The 17,229-nt window shown below is 39.1% G+C and overlaps 1 non-coding gene across 1 annotated transcript; it reads right to left on the bottom strand.

Moving 5' to 3' along the window:
* Window positions 1–6,331: 6,331 nt before the first annotated feature.
* Window positions 6,332–6,438, bottom strand: LOC141675761 (small nucleolar RNA R71). Its single transcript, XR_012556396.1, has one exon. It is a non-coding gene; the product is annotated as a small nucleolar RNA R71 (small nucleolar RNA).
* Window positions 6,439–17,229: the final 10,791 nt, after the last annotated feature.

Raw genomic sequence — 17,229 nt, 5'->3', positions numbered from 1 at the left:
CACTTAGGCCTATCGCACTTAATTTTATATTCACTTTTAAATTACAAAAGTACACACATAGCCACATATTCACATATCATATATTAACACCAAATAACACCATATATACCATAATGCAACACTAGGCTTGGATGATCTCGACTCACATCTTAAGTCACTTGGTCGCTAAACTAGACAAGGTCTTCTAATTTTGGCTTCCTAACTCGATGTGCCTTTCCTAAATTATCCAAAACCTTTTGACCCTCACTTGTGCCTTTAGCTCTACTGACCTTATACCATCTTATAACTATGGTGGTCGACCTAATACTCACTTCTAAGGGTTCTAAAACTATGTGATAAGTGAAAGCGCTCACTGGTGCAAATTTCAGAATGACAACTATAGTTTCTTGAGTGCATTAGGCACTCTTAAACTATAATTTTTCCTTCAAAACTTTTACACACGACTCTCCAGACCTAAGGGCATCTCATAAACTTGATGTGGCCCAAGGGCCTGGCTTGGGCCTTCTTGGGCCTAAGCTAAAAGTCCAAGGTTCCCCTGTTTTTCTGGGCAGAAAACGCCCTGACTTGAATTAACTTGTGACACATGGTTCTAACTCATATCCTATGAACTATGGTTGGAAAAACTTCTCTGACACTCCCTCTAACTAAGGCCCAATAGGGCCTAATGAGGGCCTACCCATGACATGGTCAAATCTTCCTATTTCTAAGTTGCAACAAAACTGTCCCCTGCTGGACAGATTTTGTTATTCTACTTGTGCACCTAACCAAAAGACATGCAAACCTCCAACCAACTCCTAAAACATTTTATATACTCCCAATACTAACTTCTGGTGGCTTGGGCCTAAAAGTGCACATCAATGACATGGTCAAAACTCACTCTAAACCTCAGGGTACTAAACTGATTTTCTGCAGAAACTATAACTCTCATTTCTCCAAGGTTTTGACTTGACAAACTCAACTACCAACATCCCAATACTTAAACCAAGACTTATACATGGTAATTTACTGAACTAACTCCCTTATTCTCAAAATAACCTTGGGTGAGATCATCCTTACCTAAGGTACAATTATGGTAAAACAAAAGAGATCACATTTCTCAACTCACCAATCATTAAGTTTTTGAAACCACAAGATATGTATTTTATAAAAGATAACCACGAATTATTACCATGCAACAAGAAGCATAAATCAATATTAACACATTATTCCTACTGAAATTAAGGCTCACTAACAAAATCTTTCCAAATGATCAAAATCTTACAACATTCTAAGAGAAATCCACATGCATGCATGTCCTCGGATTTTGCAAATCAAAACAACACATTTTCTACATATATTCTACCATAAAATTGACATGCAAGCCTAGCATGAGCTATACCTAGATGATCACTTAGCATGCAAGGAGTTTTATCAAATTTTCACCACAAAATTCAAGTCATTATCACATAAACATGCAAAATTTGAGCAAAACAACAAGAATGATCTCAAGGACCATTCATTCGGCTCCCATATGGTCATGGCCAAATGAAATGGATGGGAAGGGCCATTTAATCATCAAGAGTTTCCTTCTCAAGACTTGGCACTTATCCATTCCTTGTAGTCCTCTCAAAAACAACCCTAAACTCACAAGAATCAAGGTTGTATTTTGAGTTTCACTAAAACCTTTACATGCAACCTTTAAACTTAAACTTTCTACTCAAAACCCTTTGAAATATGAGTGATCATGGTATGGGAAGTAACATTTACTTGTGTAAAGAGTAGAAGCTTGGTTGAGGAATGAAGAAAAAAAAATGGGGAGGGGGGTTTCGGCTAAAAGCCGAGAGTGAGAGAGGGAGGAGGGAGGGAGGAGAAAGTGTGGTGGTGAGTGAAGTGAAATGATCATGTCTTTGCTTGTTTTATGGTTTTTGTATTGGCAAAAGTGAGTGGAATTAGGAATTGACATGATTAGCCTTCCACTTGAACTTGGTTCAATTTGCATGCAAGGGTAGAGAAGGAAATTGGCTAGAAAAATAAGAGTTAGTGGGGTTGGAATTGTCCTCTTTGTCCTTGAAAAGAATGAGAGGGTGGTTTGCATGCAAGGGCTTTCTTGTAATTTGCTAAATTTGACAACTAAAATTTATAATAATTTATTTTCATAAAATAAAATACAAGTTCAAAAATTATAAAATTTATACCATAAAATAACTTGGATTTTTAGAGACTTTATAAAATCATTTTCAAAATTTGTGAACAAAATACCTTTTAAAAGAAAAATTTTCCAAGGCTTAGAATATTCCTTATAAATCAAAAAAATTAAAGAAATTAAATAAACTCTTGCTTTGAAAAATCATATACTACATAAAGCAAATTTATAATGCAGAAATTTGCACTCACACAAACGTACAATCATTGAATATATTTTCATTCGGCTTTAATATTATACCAAATCCACAAATAATATTACTCGAAGATACCGGTCGTAACACTATTGCCTTTATATTCCTTTCCACTTCAGTTTCTTTTTATTTTCTTTTCTATTACAATTATTTCATGAACCCACTAATCATTGACTTCAAACATCACGTCATTCTGGGATTATTATCATCAGAACGAATCTTGACAACTTTTACAACTTAGCTTCATAATTCATCATACTCGTCCGCCTTTGTTCTGGCTCAAAATCTTTTACAGTATCTCCATAATCTTGGGAATTACTTTCTCGAAAACAATTGACTGAACTTTAATCAGTTTATCATAACCTCTGGCTCCGTGCCTTTCTTGGTCTTTCACCAGCGGGTGGCCTCTCTCTTAGGAAGGTAAGTGACAAAAATAGTCTTTTGTGATTCGTCCATCATTTAGAATCTCAAATGATTCCTATATTTCCTTTAGCCAGGCTTTTGCCTCGACTGGGTCAACCTGTTCCTTGGAACTCTGAGAGCTTAGCGACTTAAAGGTCCTGAAAGAATTTCCCACCACACTGTTTTCTCAGGGTGGTGGTTGGGGATAATAGTCTAAGTTCTGTCTAGAAAGGTCCATAAATTGTCGTATAGGAGTATCGTCTCGGGTCTCCTTTCCTTACTCGACTTCTGTTTCCTTAGTCTGAACGTTCCCTCCTCCTCCCCATAATTGGGGTCATCCTACATGTTTTAAATCCTCATTTTCCACTTCATTATGTTATGAGTTCCTTCTAACTTGATGGCGACCTCCTTGACTATCACGTTCAGGGTTTGCTATAAATCTTATTCCTCAAACTAGCTTTCATCTAAGATCTCATCTTTAAGCTCTTGAACATTTGGAACCCAAATTCTGTAGGAATACCTCATTATTCCCTTATCATCTTTCTCGGTATTAATCTCTTATCTATTTGTTGGCTCTCTGCCTTCATTCATCACTTTTTCTGGCACAATATGTTCTTTTCCAATAATTCGGGTTGTATTGCAATCTCAAACAGCTTTTCGGTACCGGCTCCGGTTACCTTCACTTCTATTTCCATTTTCTCAAAATCTCTTATAAACTCTCCTAAAGACACTATCATCTTGAGTCTCTCCTTTTTACTAAGGGCATCAGCCACCACATTGGCTTTCCCCGAATGATAAAGAATCTCCCAATCATAATTCTTGATTAGCTCTAACCACCTCCTTTGGCGCATGTTAGGATTGGTATACACAGATGTATGTGGACCAATGTCTACGCAAGCCATGGGTGGATTTTCGTACTTCATTACTTTCATAGATGATAGATCTAGATTCAGATATGTGTATTTGATGAAACACAAGTCTGAAGCCTTTGAAAAGTTCAAAGAATATAAACATGAAGTGGAGAAACAAACCAAACACAGTATTATAACTCTTCGATCAGATCGAGGTGGTGAATACTTGAATGGAGAGTTTCTAGATTATCCCAAAGAAAAAGGTATAGTCTCCCAGTGGACTCCTCCATATACTCCACAGTTGAATGGGGTATCTGCAAGGAGAAATCGAACTTTGTTAGACATGGTTCGGTCCATGATGAGATATGCGAATCTTCCAGTATTCCTATGGGGTTATGCATTGGAAACCTCAGCATATTTACTGAATAAGGTGCCTTCCAAATCTGTTCCTCAAACACCATATGAGATATGGAAAGAAAGGAAACTGAGTCTTAAACACGTTAAGGTTTGGGGATGTCCGGCTTATGTCAAGAAAGTTGACCTAGATAAGTGATACATGGCATTTTATACCATTTAGAGCGTCTTATAATAGCTTAAATTGGTGTCTTCAAATCAAGTATTTTGTGTATTTGATGTGTTTTTCTAGTGTTTGTGCATTTCAGGGTATTAGTTGCATTGCGGGGGAGAATTCATCAATAATAAGCCTTGGCATGTGTTTAGAATTGTAAGTGGGAAGAGAGGAGCAGATTGCAGCGAAGAAACGGAGCAAAATAGATCAATTTTCCAGAAAGGGTCTGAGCGCCCGCTCAGCTATGCTGAGCGGCCGCGCAGGAAGCTGAGCACCCGCTCAACTATGCTGAGCGGCCGCGCAAGGTCGTAATTTCAGAATAATTATTTTAGACTCCTATTTCTGTTTGGCTTCCAACTTCTAAGTAATCTGAGTTTTATGGGACTACTATATAAGTAGATTTCAGAGACGTTTCACAAGGGTTGGATCGTTGTATTAATCGAAGAGCGAAGGAGATAAGGAAGAAGACCGTTTTAGCACACCGCAACGAAGAGGAAGCATATTTTCTTGTGATTCTTTATTTTGTTGTAACGTTGGATGCTAGTTTTCTTACTTTGAACCTATTTACTCTTGTGATGTACTCTGGTTTAATATAATTAGTTTAGTTATTATTCTCATGTGTTTATTTATCATGTTTTCATATGAACCCATGATGACGATATGTGCTATCATGGGTTAATCGTGATCATGGGGTCGTAACGGATTTACTATGGAATTCTTTAGTTAGTTGTTTAATACCTTAGTGTGTGATGATTGTATGATATCTAGTATTGGTTGTGCTTATTCGTCTTATATGCGTTGCGAACATATAAGGTAGGGTGTTAATCTCTTATGAAGCGACAGTGGATCTTGAGATTTAGAACTTGCCATGCTAGCATATGTTCATGTATGATGTTGCATGATTAGTGGGTAACTCTAACCGTTTTATTCGTCCTGTGTAATCAAAAGGAATAACTTGTTCTTAAATCGTTATGTTGTCAATTTCTGTAGACATATAGGGACTCAACATAATTGATGCCTATTCAACTTCTATCTTAATTGTGGATGTTTGGTAGAATGGTATTAGTACAATGAAAGTTGGCTTTTATCAGTTTCGTGTTATTCGATTAATATCATCATTGTTGCGTGCTAAGGGTAATAACAATGACTATTGAAGGAAGTAGTAATGAAGTTGTGATCTCATGAGTGTTTTAATATTGTTAATTCTAAGTGTAAATTAAGTGCTCAATTGTAGTAGTTAATTGTAGTTAATAATTAGTTAATCAATTCTAAGTGTTATTGTCTTAACATTGAGAAGTAATCATACATTGGTGGGTGAGTTTAATTGAACAATAATTAGTCAGAGTCTCTGTGGGAACGAACTAGAGAGTATTCTATATTACTTGCGAATGCGTATACTTGCGTGTATTATTAACGCGTGATTTCGCCCTAACAAGTTTTTGGAAAAACTTGTTAGGGCGAAATCACGCGCTAAGTTTTTGGCGCCGCTGCCGGGGACTCGGCGTATTTGTTTAGTTTATGTACTTACCATCATTGGTCATTAGGACTCAGTGATTAAGACGTGTTACTTATTGTTTCCGGTTGTGTTTCGAGTACTTTAGCGAGCGTTTATGCAAACTCGTTCTCGTACTCGCAAGAGGACTTTAGATACAGCTGAGGAGACAGACGAAGTTCTTGATATTTCGGAGAAGATAGAATTTGAAGATTCGGATTCAGGAAGTGAGCAGAAAGAGCCAGTAATCATCGATGATCGTATTATTCTGGCAGATCCAGCTCTTATGGACTTTTCTCGGCCTAAAATTGATGACATTCAGTCAAGCATTCTTCATCCGGCTATCCAAGCTAACACCTTTGAAATCAAGCCGGGCACTATTCAGATGGTGCAGAATTCTGTTTCTTTTGGAGGTGTTGCGACTGAAGAACCCAACATGCACATTAGGAATTTTGTCGAGATTTGCAGTACTTTCAAATAAAATGGTGTGACTGATGAGGCTATCAAGCTGAGGCTTTTCCCATTCTCTCTGAGGGCTAAAGCTAAGGACTGGTTACATTCTGAACCAGCTGGGTCCACCACTACTTGGAAAGATCTTGCGCAAAAGTTTCTGGTGAAGTTTTATCCAATGGCAAAGACTGCTGCTATGAGGAGTGCTCTTACTCAGTTTGCGCAGCAACCTACAGAATCTATGTGCGAAGCTTGGGAGCGCTACAAGGAAATGTTGAGAAAGTGTCCACATTATGGAATGCCCGATTGGATGGTGATCACTGGTTTCTATAATGGTTTGGGGGGCCAATCTCGGCCCCTGCTCGATGCAGCAGCTGGAGGAGCCTTGTGGGCCAAAAGCTATACTGAGGCTTATAATCTTATTGAGACTATGGCTGCAAATGAGCATCAAAACCCAACTCAAAGGATGATACCTGGGAAGGTAACAGGTATTTTGGAAGTCAATGCAGCCACCGCTATTGCAGCGCAGCTCCAAGCGCTGTCTATGAAGGTCGATTCTTTAGCCACCTATGGAGTCAATCAGATAGCTATGGTCTGTGAGCTTTGTGCAGGTTTTCATGCTACGGATCAGTGTTCTCTTGTTAACGAATCTGTTCAGTATGTGAACAATTATCAGCGACAACAGCAGCCTGTGCCAGCTACTTATCATCCTAACAACAGAAATCATCCAAATTTCAGCTGGGGTAATAATCAGAATGCTATTCAGCAACCATATCAGCAAGGTGTGAGTAAGCAGTTCAATCCACCTGGATTCCAGCAACCGCAGCAATATGCTCAAAGGCAATCATATCCTCAACAGGGAGGTGCAGCTGCACCCACTAGTGCTGATTTGAGGAACTTAAGCTGTTGTGCAAGAGTCAGGCGGTGTCGATCAAGACCTTGGAAAATCAAATTTGTTAAATAGCCAATACAGTGCTAAATCGTCAACCTGGCACACTTCCCAGTGACACTGAAGTGCCAGGCAGGAAGGAAGCTAAAGAGCAAGTCAAGGCTATTACCTTAAGGTCTGAAAAGGTTGCTGATGCTGAAAAAGCAAAAGAAGGAGAAGCTGAAGTTGGAGATGAAGAAGCTAAGTGTAACACCCCCAAATCCGGGGTCGGGGATCCGGGTTGTCACGAGTTCCATTTCCCTTAACAACACCCAATCTTAATAAATAATCAACTACTCTGTACTGTGACCCCACCATTAAACACACACACCACAAGTTATAGCCTCAGAGATGAATATCCAAAAATAATCACAAGTCGTTTTATTCCACAATTATATGCCAATGCACCTTAAACAGGTTTCTGAATAAATTTACATTTCTTTGCCATTATTACAATTCATAATATACATAAGTCTGGTACATTATTAGTTGAAAACTTAGCCTATTGGTAATTTCTACCTCAGCTACAGCGGCCTCAACGCTTCCAGAAAGCTGCGGAACGTTTCCTATCCGCTTGCGAATTGGGAGCTTGGTCCTGTTCATCTTATCTATCTGATGTTGTGTGATGAAAGAAGAAGCAAGGGTGAGCAGCAAGCCCACCAAAATAATATGTATAATGATTAACAATATATGAGCCTTCTCATAGTACTCATGAAAGTCTTGGTCAAAAGAAATGAACCAAGTTGATATCTTAATGCGATGAAGTCGCAAAATATTCAGTATATATATATACACATATACTTTTCAAAATATGGGAAGTCCTCTTCCATGCATAATACACATAGAGTTCCAGTGTATAACTGTATAAAAATATCGTTGCAAGGTGATCTCATATATCTAACCTTGTCTCAACATTTTTCTGAAAATCTTTGTCATGCATGAGATAATCATTTACTAGATATAAGTTTAAAAGATGAAGTTACAAGATACTCCAATATACTTATATCTTTTCCAAACACTACTTGAACTACCACCGTTCAAGTTATAATTAGTTTCAAAAGTTCATCACACTGACGAGACTACAAGATAAGACTTGAATAGATTCAATCTTTAAAATATTTTGAAGGAAATGAAGTTATGATATACTTCATTAAGTCCCGATATATATATACACCTATATATATATATACATACGTTTCCTGAAAACCTCTGTCATGTAAAGTATGAACAGAATTGCAATATCCAATAAATTTGGAAAGAAAACAAATTTTTGCATAAACTTGATATCTTGCTGATCAGGCAAAGATACCAATAAGTAACCTTTTCTACTAGTAGATGGACGAATTCCCCACTGGTCATCACCCTGGTCGCAATAGGACCTTATGCTGGACTGCCACTCAGCCACTTATGCATTTGATGGACTCCCACTGAGCCACTTATACTATCATGGACGCCCACTGAGCCCATGTTGCTTATGTCGACTCAAATAGATGGACTTACTTCCCGAACGTTGGGTAAGTAATCAATTCATTTACCAAAACCGCAACCTTGTTGCGAATATAAAATACACCACAGAGTCGGATCCCTCAGGTTTTGAGCGAGTATTTAAATCCCCTTAAAAAGGAAGATCTTAAATATAAAAATGAGTTTTGGGATCCGCTCTAACTTTTAAAAATCATTTTGAAGACTCGAAAACACTTTAAAGAGTGTTTGGAGTAATGCTGATTTAATAAAGTAAATCAGTCTCGATATAAAAGAAATATCTGAATATTATTATTTAAATAATATTCCCATAAAGAATAATTGAGGTAGAAGTTGGAAAACTTATACTTGAAATGAATAGTAAATATTCAAAGATATACTTATACGAAAGTAATATCTTTATTTGAATATCAAAAGTAAGTTTGATTATCGAACATTATTCTTTAATAAAATAAAGAATATTATTAAATAATAAGCGGAGTCATAATACCTCGAATGAATATTATAAATAATATTCATTAAATAAAATAAAGGAGTCAATACATCCTCAAATGACTATCCAATTAATAATCATTAAATAATATAAACTGAGTCATAAGCCCTCGGATGAATATTCAAGTAATATTCAAATAATAAAATAAAGTTAAAGTTATCGAATAATCCTTATTCGATTAATAGTTTTGAAAACTATAACCATATATATATAAAATGTATATATTATACTCGGGAACATCGACTCCCGGTTTAGAAATATGTTCACCTTTTATCCCCTATACTAAGGGTATACGCAACTACTTGCTTATTTCTAGCATAGGTATTATGCAACTATAAGCATTGAAATCAACAGATAGATAACCAGATTACGAAACAGACATGCATATATACCATATCAGCATGCTCCAATATATCGCAAAATTTGCTAATAACAATCATGCACTTATCACAAGATAATGCATATACATATATTTACATCACAACAACAGTATAACGGGTAGAAAACTTGCCTGAGCGACTGGGGGTTACGAATGGCTCGGGATGAGTCTGGTAACTATAAGCAACAAGTAAGTTGGAATTAAACCAAAGTCACTTGTAAATCTATACTCTAACCAACTCAGACTCTAACGCTCGTTTTGCGCTTACTGATTTTCTTAAGTCACTCGAGTACCCTTGGCTCCACCATTTTTAATAATTTAACCATTACGAGTTTTAAGGCGATTCCTTCGCGAGTGTCTTACCAACTGCCTATTACACCTTACATAAATGTTTCATACTTCAATTAGTCCTTTAAGGTCTTTAACCTATGTTTCAAAGTAAGGCAAGGGGTAAGGATTCGTTCGCGAAACGTCGTTACTTAAAACGGCCGTTTCTCCTAAACCGTTCATCGGAATCAAACGAACCACATATCAAAACGAAGCTCGTAACATGAACTATCTAAACATGGCGATGGTCAAAACCTAGCAGTGAGTTCAAGGGTTCTGATGTTAAGAACAAAAAAAAAGTCTACGGTAAATCGGGCATTACGACGGCTATGTTTACGCGATTTCCCAAATTTATACCATTCCAAATCCACCACAATTCAATCCCAATTCATAACCCAATCAAAACTCCATCCAAACTACATCATAACAGCCCCAACACTCAACATTAACAATTTATACTTATTCCCCACATGAACTAAAAGCTTTACTTAGGTTCTTTAACTAATTATCAAGATTTACAACTCCAAAAATACCACCAAACCAACTAATCTCTACAAACTCAACCAAACTTTAAACAAACAAGCATCATGCTTCACATATACTATATCAAACATATTCATTCCTAATTACTCAAAACTAAAGCTAGGGTTTGTAGTTTATACCTTCCTTGGAGAGTGGAGAATCAAGAGAATGGCTTGGAATCACCCTTAAAGTCCTTATCCAAGCTTAATCTAAACAAAACTTCAAGAACACAAATTTTAGTTCTTGAAAAACACTATTCACCATCTTCTTCCATGATTTATAGAAAAAGATTGGCTTGGAATTAGAAGCTTAAACTTATAGGAAGTATGTAACTATCCATGGGGAAGCTTAGATAAATACCTTGCTAAATAGTAAGTGGTGGAGCTTGGATCTTCATTTTGTTAAGAAAGAAGCCGAGAGCTTTATGAAGAAATGAAATATCTTTGTGTTTTGTGAGTTATTTGCTTGGTTACTAGCTTTTGATTTTGGTAAATTACCTTTTTAACCATGAAATTTGTGTGGTTATTAATCAACCACACCTCCTTCCCTTATGTCATGCTTAGGTCATCCTCATGATGTCATCCTCCCCTCCTTGTCCTCTTCTCATTGGTTGGGTGACATCATCCTCTCTAATCCCTTTGATTAACTTCCTAATTGTTTGCCTAATGACCGCTGATCTGTTATACGGTTCGCTTAACTTTCATTTTCGTTTATCGTTTGAGGGATCATACCCGGGATCTTATTACTTAGGTTCCCTTAACCTTTCTCAATATATTGTATTCCTTTTATGATCCTCTCTTATAATCCTCTAATTTAAATCCTTTTTATCCTGTTACCTTATACTCAATTATTTCCGTATCTAGTGGATTTCCGGGAAAAATCAAAGTGTTCGGAATTGGATTCTGACGATCTTTACATACACTTATATGTCATATAGAGTGCCAATAAAATCTCAGAATATCCATAAAAGAACCCCTACCTAGTGTGGCATGAAAAATTTTCTCATTCAGCAAAAACACTATTCATAAGGGTTTCAAAAAATTTCCAAAAATTGGGGTTATTACACTAAGCAAAAGGAGAAAGCGGTGGAACCCAGGAAGACTACTGTTGAACACACTCTTCCTGAGGGTAATACAGGGGAGAAACAGCTCTATCCTCCACCACATTTCCCTAAGAGATTGCAACAACAAAAGCTGGATAAGCAGTTTAGTAAGTTTCTGGAGGTGTTCAAGAAAATTCACATCAATATACCTTTCGCTGAGGCTCTGGAGCAAATGCCTAGTTATGCGAGGTTTATGAAGAGTATTCTTTCAAGGAAGGTGAACCTGGATAACCTTGAGACCGTTGCTCTAACGGAAGAATGCAATGCTGTGCTGCAGCAAAAGTTACCTCCAAAGCTTAAAGATCCAGGTAGCTTCACCATTCCTTGCATCATTGGCATGTTGTCTTTTGACAAGTGCCTTTGCGATTTGGGAGCAAGCATCAATCTGATGCCGTTGTCGATCTTTAAAAAGTTAGATTTGCCTGATCCAAAGCCCACCTACATCGTTCTATTACTTACCCAAGAGGCATAGTGGAGGATGTGCTAGTCAAGGTGGATAAGCTCTTCTTTCCTGCCGACTTTGTTATTCTGGATTTCGAGGAAGATAAGAAGATTCCCATAATCTTGGGAAGACCTTTCTTGGCTACCGGTCGTACCTTGATAGATGTGCAGAAAGGTGAACTTACTATGCGGGTGCAGGATCAGGATGTGACATTCAATGTATTTAAAGCAATGAAATTCCCTACAGAAGATGAAGAGTGCTTAAAAGTGGATGTGATTGATTCTGCGGTTACTTCAGAACTCGATCATATGCTAATGTCTGATGCATTAGAGAAGGCCTTAGTGGGGGATTTTGACAGTGATGATGAGGATGGCAATGAGCAATTACAATATCTTAATGCTTCTCCCTGGAAGCGAAAGCTAGACATGCCGTTTGAATCTCTTGGTACTTCTGACCTCAAAAATGCTGAAGGAAAGCTTAAACGATCAATTGAGGAAGCACCCACCTTGGAGCTTAAGCCATTGACTGAACACTTGAGGTATGCTTTTTAGGTGATGAATCTACTTTACCTGTCATTATTGCATCTGACCTTTCAGGTAGTGAGGAGGACAAGCTCTTAAGGATCTTGAGAGAATTCAAACCGGCTATTGGATGGACCATAGCAGACATCAAAGGGACCTGTCCTTCATATTGCATGCATAAGATTCTGCTAGAGGAGGGTAGTAAGCCGACTGTTGAGCAACAGTGCAGACTTAATCCTATCATGAAAGAGGTGGTGAAGAAAGAAATTCTGAAGTGGCTGGATGCAGGAATCATTTATCCTATTTCTGACAGTTCTTGGGTGAGCCCCGTACAATGTGTACCTAAGAAAGGAGGTATCACTGTGGTAGCAAATGAAAAGAATGAGCTCATCCCCACTCGAACAGTCACAAGATGGAGAGTATGCATGGATTACAGAAAGTTGAACAAGGCCACGAGGAAGGATCACTTTCCTCTTCCGTTTATTGATCAGATGTTTGACAGGTTGGCTGGTCATGAGTATTATTGTCTTCTGGATGGCTACTCAGGGTATAATCAGATTTGTATTGCACTAGAGGATCAAGAAAAGACTACCTTCACTTGTCCATTTGGCACATTTACTTTTCGCAGAGTTTCGTTTGGGTTATGTGGCGCACCGTCCACTTTTCAGATATGTATGATGGCTATATTCTCTGACATGATTGGAAATAATGTCGAGGTGTTCATGGACGACTTCTCCGTCTTTGGACACTCCTATGATGAATGTTTGAATAATCTTCGTGCAGTGCTAAAAAGGTGTGTGGAAACTAATTTGGTGCTCAATTGGGAAAAATGTCATTTTATGGTGCGTGAAGGCATTATTCTTGGGCATAAAGTCTCTAGCAAGGGTCTTCAGGTGGATAAAGCCAAGGTGGGAGTCATTGAAAATCTTTCACCACCTATTTCTGTGAAAGGAATCCGTAGTTTTCTTGGTCATGCGGGTTTTTATCGACGTTTCATCAAGGACTTTTCGAAGATATCTAAGCCGATGTGCAATTTGCTTGAGAAGGATGTGCCTTTCAAATTTGATGATGAATGTTTGACGGCATTCGAGACTCTTAAGAAGAGTTTGATCACTACACCAGTTATTACAGCGCCTGATTGGAAGGAGCCTTTTGAGATGATGTGCGATGCGAGTGATTATACGGTGGGCGCAGTTCTTGGGCAGTGCAAGAATAATCTCTTTCATGTGGTCTACTATGCTAGCAAGACCTTAAATGGGGCCCAAATGAACTACACCCCTACTGAGAAGGAGCTCTTGGCTATAGTCTTCGGTTTCGAAAAATTTTGATCTTATCTGCTTGGGACAAAAGTGACAGTATTCACTGATCATGCAACCATTCGCTATTTGGTTTCCAAGAAGGATTCGAAGCCGAGACTCATTCGTTGGGTGCTCTTGCTAAAGGAATTTGAGTTAGAGATCAAGGATCAAAAAGGTACTGAGAATCAAGTAGCTGACCATCTATCTAGATTGGATAATCCCGAGTCTACTTCACATGATAAGACATTGATCAACGAATTTTTCCGGATGAGCAGTTATTCGCAGTTTAGGAGGAAGAGCCATGGTTCGTAGATATTGTGAATTATCTTTTCAGAAATATAATGCCTCCTAATCTGACCGCAGCTTAAAAGAAGAAGTTTCTGCATGAGGTGAAGTGGTATATGTGGGATAAACCGTATTTGTTTAGACAGGGAGCTGACCAGATCATCAGGAGATGTATCTCATTCTGTGAGACGGAGGGGATTTTACGAGACTGCCAGTCCACAGTTTATGGTGGACACTATGGTGGTGAAAAGACGGCAGTTCGTATTCTGTAAGCATGTTTTTTCTGGCCTACTTTGTTTAAGGATGCTCATCAGTTTGTTTTAAGGTGTGATCGTTGCCAAAGAGTGGGAAATCTTACGAGAAAGGATGAGATGCCGTTAAATGTGATGCTTGAAGTCGAGGTCTTTGATTTATGGGGAATCGATTTCATGGGGCCTTTTGTTTCGTCCTGCAACAATCAGTACATCTTGCTGGCAGTCGATTATGTCTCAAAATGGGTAGAAGTCAAGGCTGTACCGACAGATGATGCAAAGGCAGTCTTGAATTTTCTTCATAAGCATATTTTCACAAGGTTTGGAACGCCACGAGTAATCATAAGTGATGAAGGGTCGCATTTCTGCAACCGTAAGTTCACTTCTATGATGCAGCGCTATAATGTGAATCATCGAGTTGCTACTGCCTATCATCCACAAACAAATGGTCAAGCGGAAGTGTTTAACAGAGAGATCAAGCGTATTTTAGAGAAGGTTGTTTGTCCGTCAAGGAAGGATTGGTCTTTAAAGCTCGATAAAGTTGTTTGGGCTAACAGGTAAGCATACAAAACTCCACTTGGTATGCCCCGTTTCAACTGGTGTATGGTAAGGGATGTTATTTACCTGCGGAGCTTGAGCATAAGGCCTATTGGGCGTTGAAAAAGTTGAACCTGGATCTAGATGCAGCTGTAAAGAAGCGAATGCTTCAGCTTAATGAACTTGATGAATTTCGACTCCAAGCGTACGAGAACAACAAAATGTACAAGGAAAAAGTGAAAAGGTGGCACGATAGGAAGCTACATCCTAAGTTATTCGTGCCGGGGCAACAATTTCTCTTATTCAACTCTCGTCTCCGACTTTTTCCTGGGAAGTTGAAATCAAGGTGGTCTGGACCTTATATTGTCAATACTGTGTTTCCACATGGAGCGGTGGAGATTTTTGAGAATGATCTGGACCAAGCATTCAAGGTTAATGGTCAGTATTTGAAGCACTACTATGGGGACACGGCAAACCGGGAAGTGGTTAGTGCCGTTTTATTGTCAACTTGAGGAAGGTACGCAATGTCAAGCTAATGACGAAAAAGAAGCGCTTCGTGGGAGGCAACCCATGATTTGTTGTTACAGGATCCCTTAGAAGTTAATAACCTATCCAAAACCACAAAAAAAATCAAAAAAATGGAGCATGGAAAAAAAAATTCCAGAAGTCCCCTGAGCACCCGCTCAGCTCTGCTGAGCGACCGCTCAGGGGCCGACTGGGAGAAATTTTTTTATGTTCAATAAAAAACTAGAAAAAATCAGAAAAATAAAAACACAAAACACAGCCCATAAACCCATGACCTATTTCCCCATTATTCCATGATTTTAACCCTTAACCCTACTCCTAATCAAATTCTACCCTAATCCATACCCTACATATACATACACCTATCCCATATATCTCTCATACACTTTCAACACCTCAACTCTCTCCCAAACAGAAAAACACAAATCTCAAGCACTTTTACTCAGTTTCGATGGCACCCAAGAGAGCAAGGACTATCGATAGCAGAAGCACTGTCCCTACTGCTGATTCCTCGAGGGGTACTGCTGCGAGGCCTCGTTTGAATGATAAGGCTGCTGAGGAGGAGTACACTAGGCTTCTAGGGAAGCCAATTTTGAAGGAGAGGGGATTCTTACCTTCGGGGAGAGATGGTGAGTTGTTACCTATGATTGCTGAGAAGGGGTGGATAGCTTTTTGTGAGTCGCCTGAAGCAGTGCCGATGAGTGTGGTTCACGAGTTCGATGCAAACGTGAAGGCCGAGAAGAATGGGTATTCTGTGGTCCGGGGGATGACGGTGGATTATCACCCTGCGGCGATTCGCCGTGTGATTGGGCAGAGACAGAGGAAGCCCACGGAGGAGAACTGGAACGAGAAGACTGCTGAGGATTTTGACTTGGATTTGATTTGTGCTACTCTCTGTAGGTCGGGCACAGTTTGGACCTTCAAGACTGGAACTAATGAGTATCGTCACTTTCCGGCGATAGCCATGAATAGGTATGCCCGTGCATGGAATGCTTTTATTTGTGCTAATATTTTGCCTACTTCGCATGCACATGAGGTCACAGTTGAGAGAGCACAGTTGTTGTGGGGAATTTTGAATGAGGAGTACTATGTGGACCTTGGTGAGTTCATCTACCAAGGAATCCTAAAGTTTTTGAGGAGAGCTAAGCACATGAACATCCCTTATGCATCTACGGTTACCAAGCTTTGCCGAGCGGTGGGAGTTCAGTGGCCGTCTCATGAGCAGTTGCAGTTGTCGGCCGCTCCTATTAACTTCGGGACTCTGCATGCGATGCAGGAGTGGATCAGTGGTGAGCCCAAGGAGCATGGGCTGGGTTATCGTCTTCCAGGAGGGCGTCCAGCACGAGGTGCTACCATGGTGAGGCCAAGGCGTGATGAGGCTGGTTCTTCTAGAACTCAGGAGGGTGCTGGGATGGCTGATGCCCAGTATAGGAGGATGTCACGGAGGATGGATGCTATGTACGAGACGCAGAGCAGGTTTGCTCAGGAGCTCACCCTTGCACTAGGGACTGCTTTTCGAGGCCTTGGAGCTGACATCCAGTGGCCAGTTTTTGGTGAGGACTCTGCATATCCGCCTCCTGATACACCACCCTCTGAGGGTGATGATGATGATGATGATGATCTCTCCGAGTAGGTATACCCTGTGTTCCTTTCTACTACCTTCACTGGGGACAGTGAATATTTTAAGTTTGGGGGTGGTAATTAAGGAATATTTTGTGTGTGTGTCATATAGTTGCATATTCATGATAGTTTAGTTCATATAATTGCATAATTTTTGCCATATAGTTTTTTTAAATAGCTTTAATTGTTTATCATGTCATGTAGCTCGTGCATTTGCCATGATCCCTTTTGCGCTGATTTACCAATTGATTTGTGATGTTGATGCGAGTGTAGTGATATCGTTAAAGTAATATTGAGTCGTGTAGGTTGATATGCATGCTAGAAACACTTGTATTTTCACTAAGTCTTAGAGAATGCTTAAGGACTAGATTGTTATTAT

The sequence above is a fragment of the Apium graveolens genome, chromosome 7 (assembly GCF_009905375.1).
Source record: "Apium graveolens cultivar Ventura chromosome 7, ASM990537v1, whole genome shotgun sequence".
Lineage (NCBI taxonomy): Eukaryota > Viridiplantae > Streptophyta > Magnoliopsida > Apiales > Apiaceae > Apium > Apium graveolens.
The sequence above is the reverse complement of the archived record's forward strand: the minus strand, read 5'-3'. Positions and strand labels throughout refer to the sequence as shown.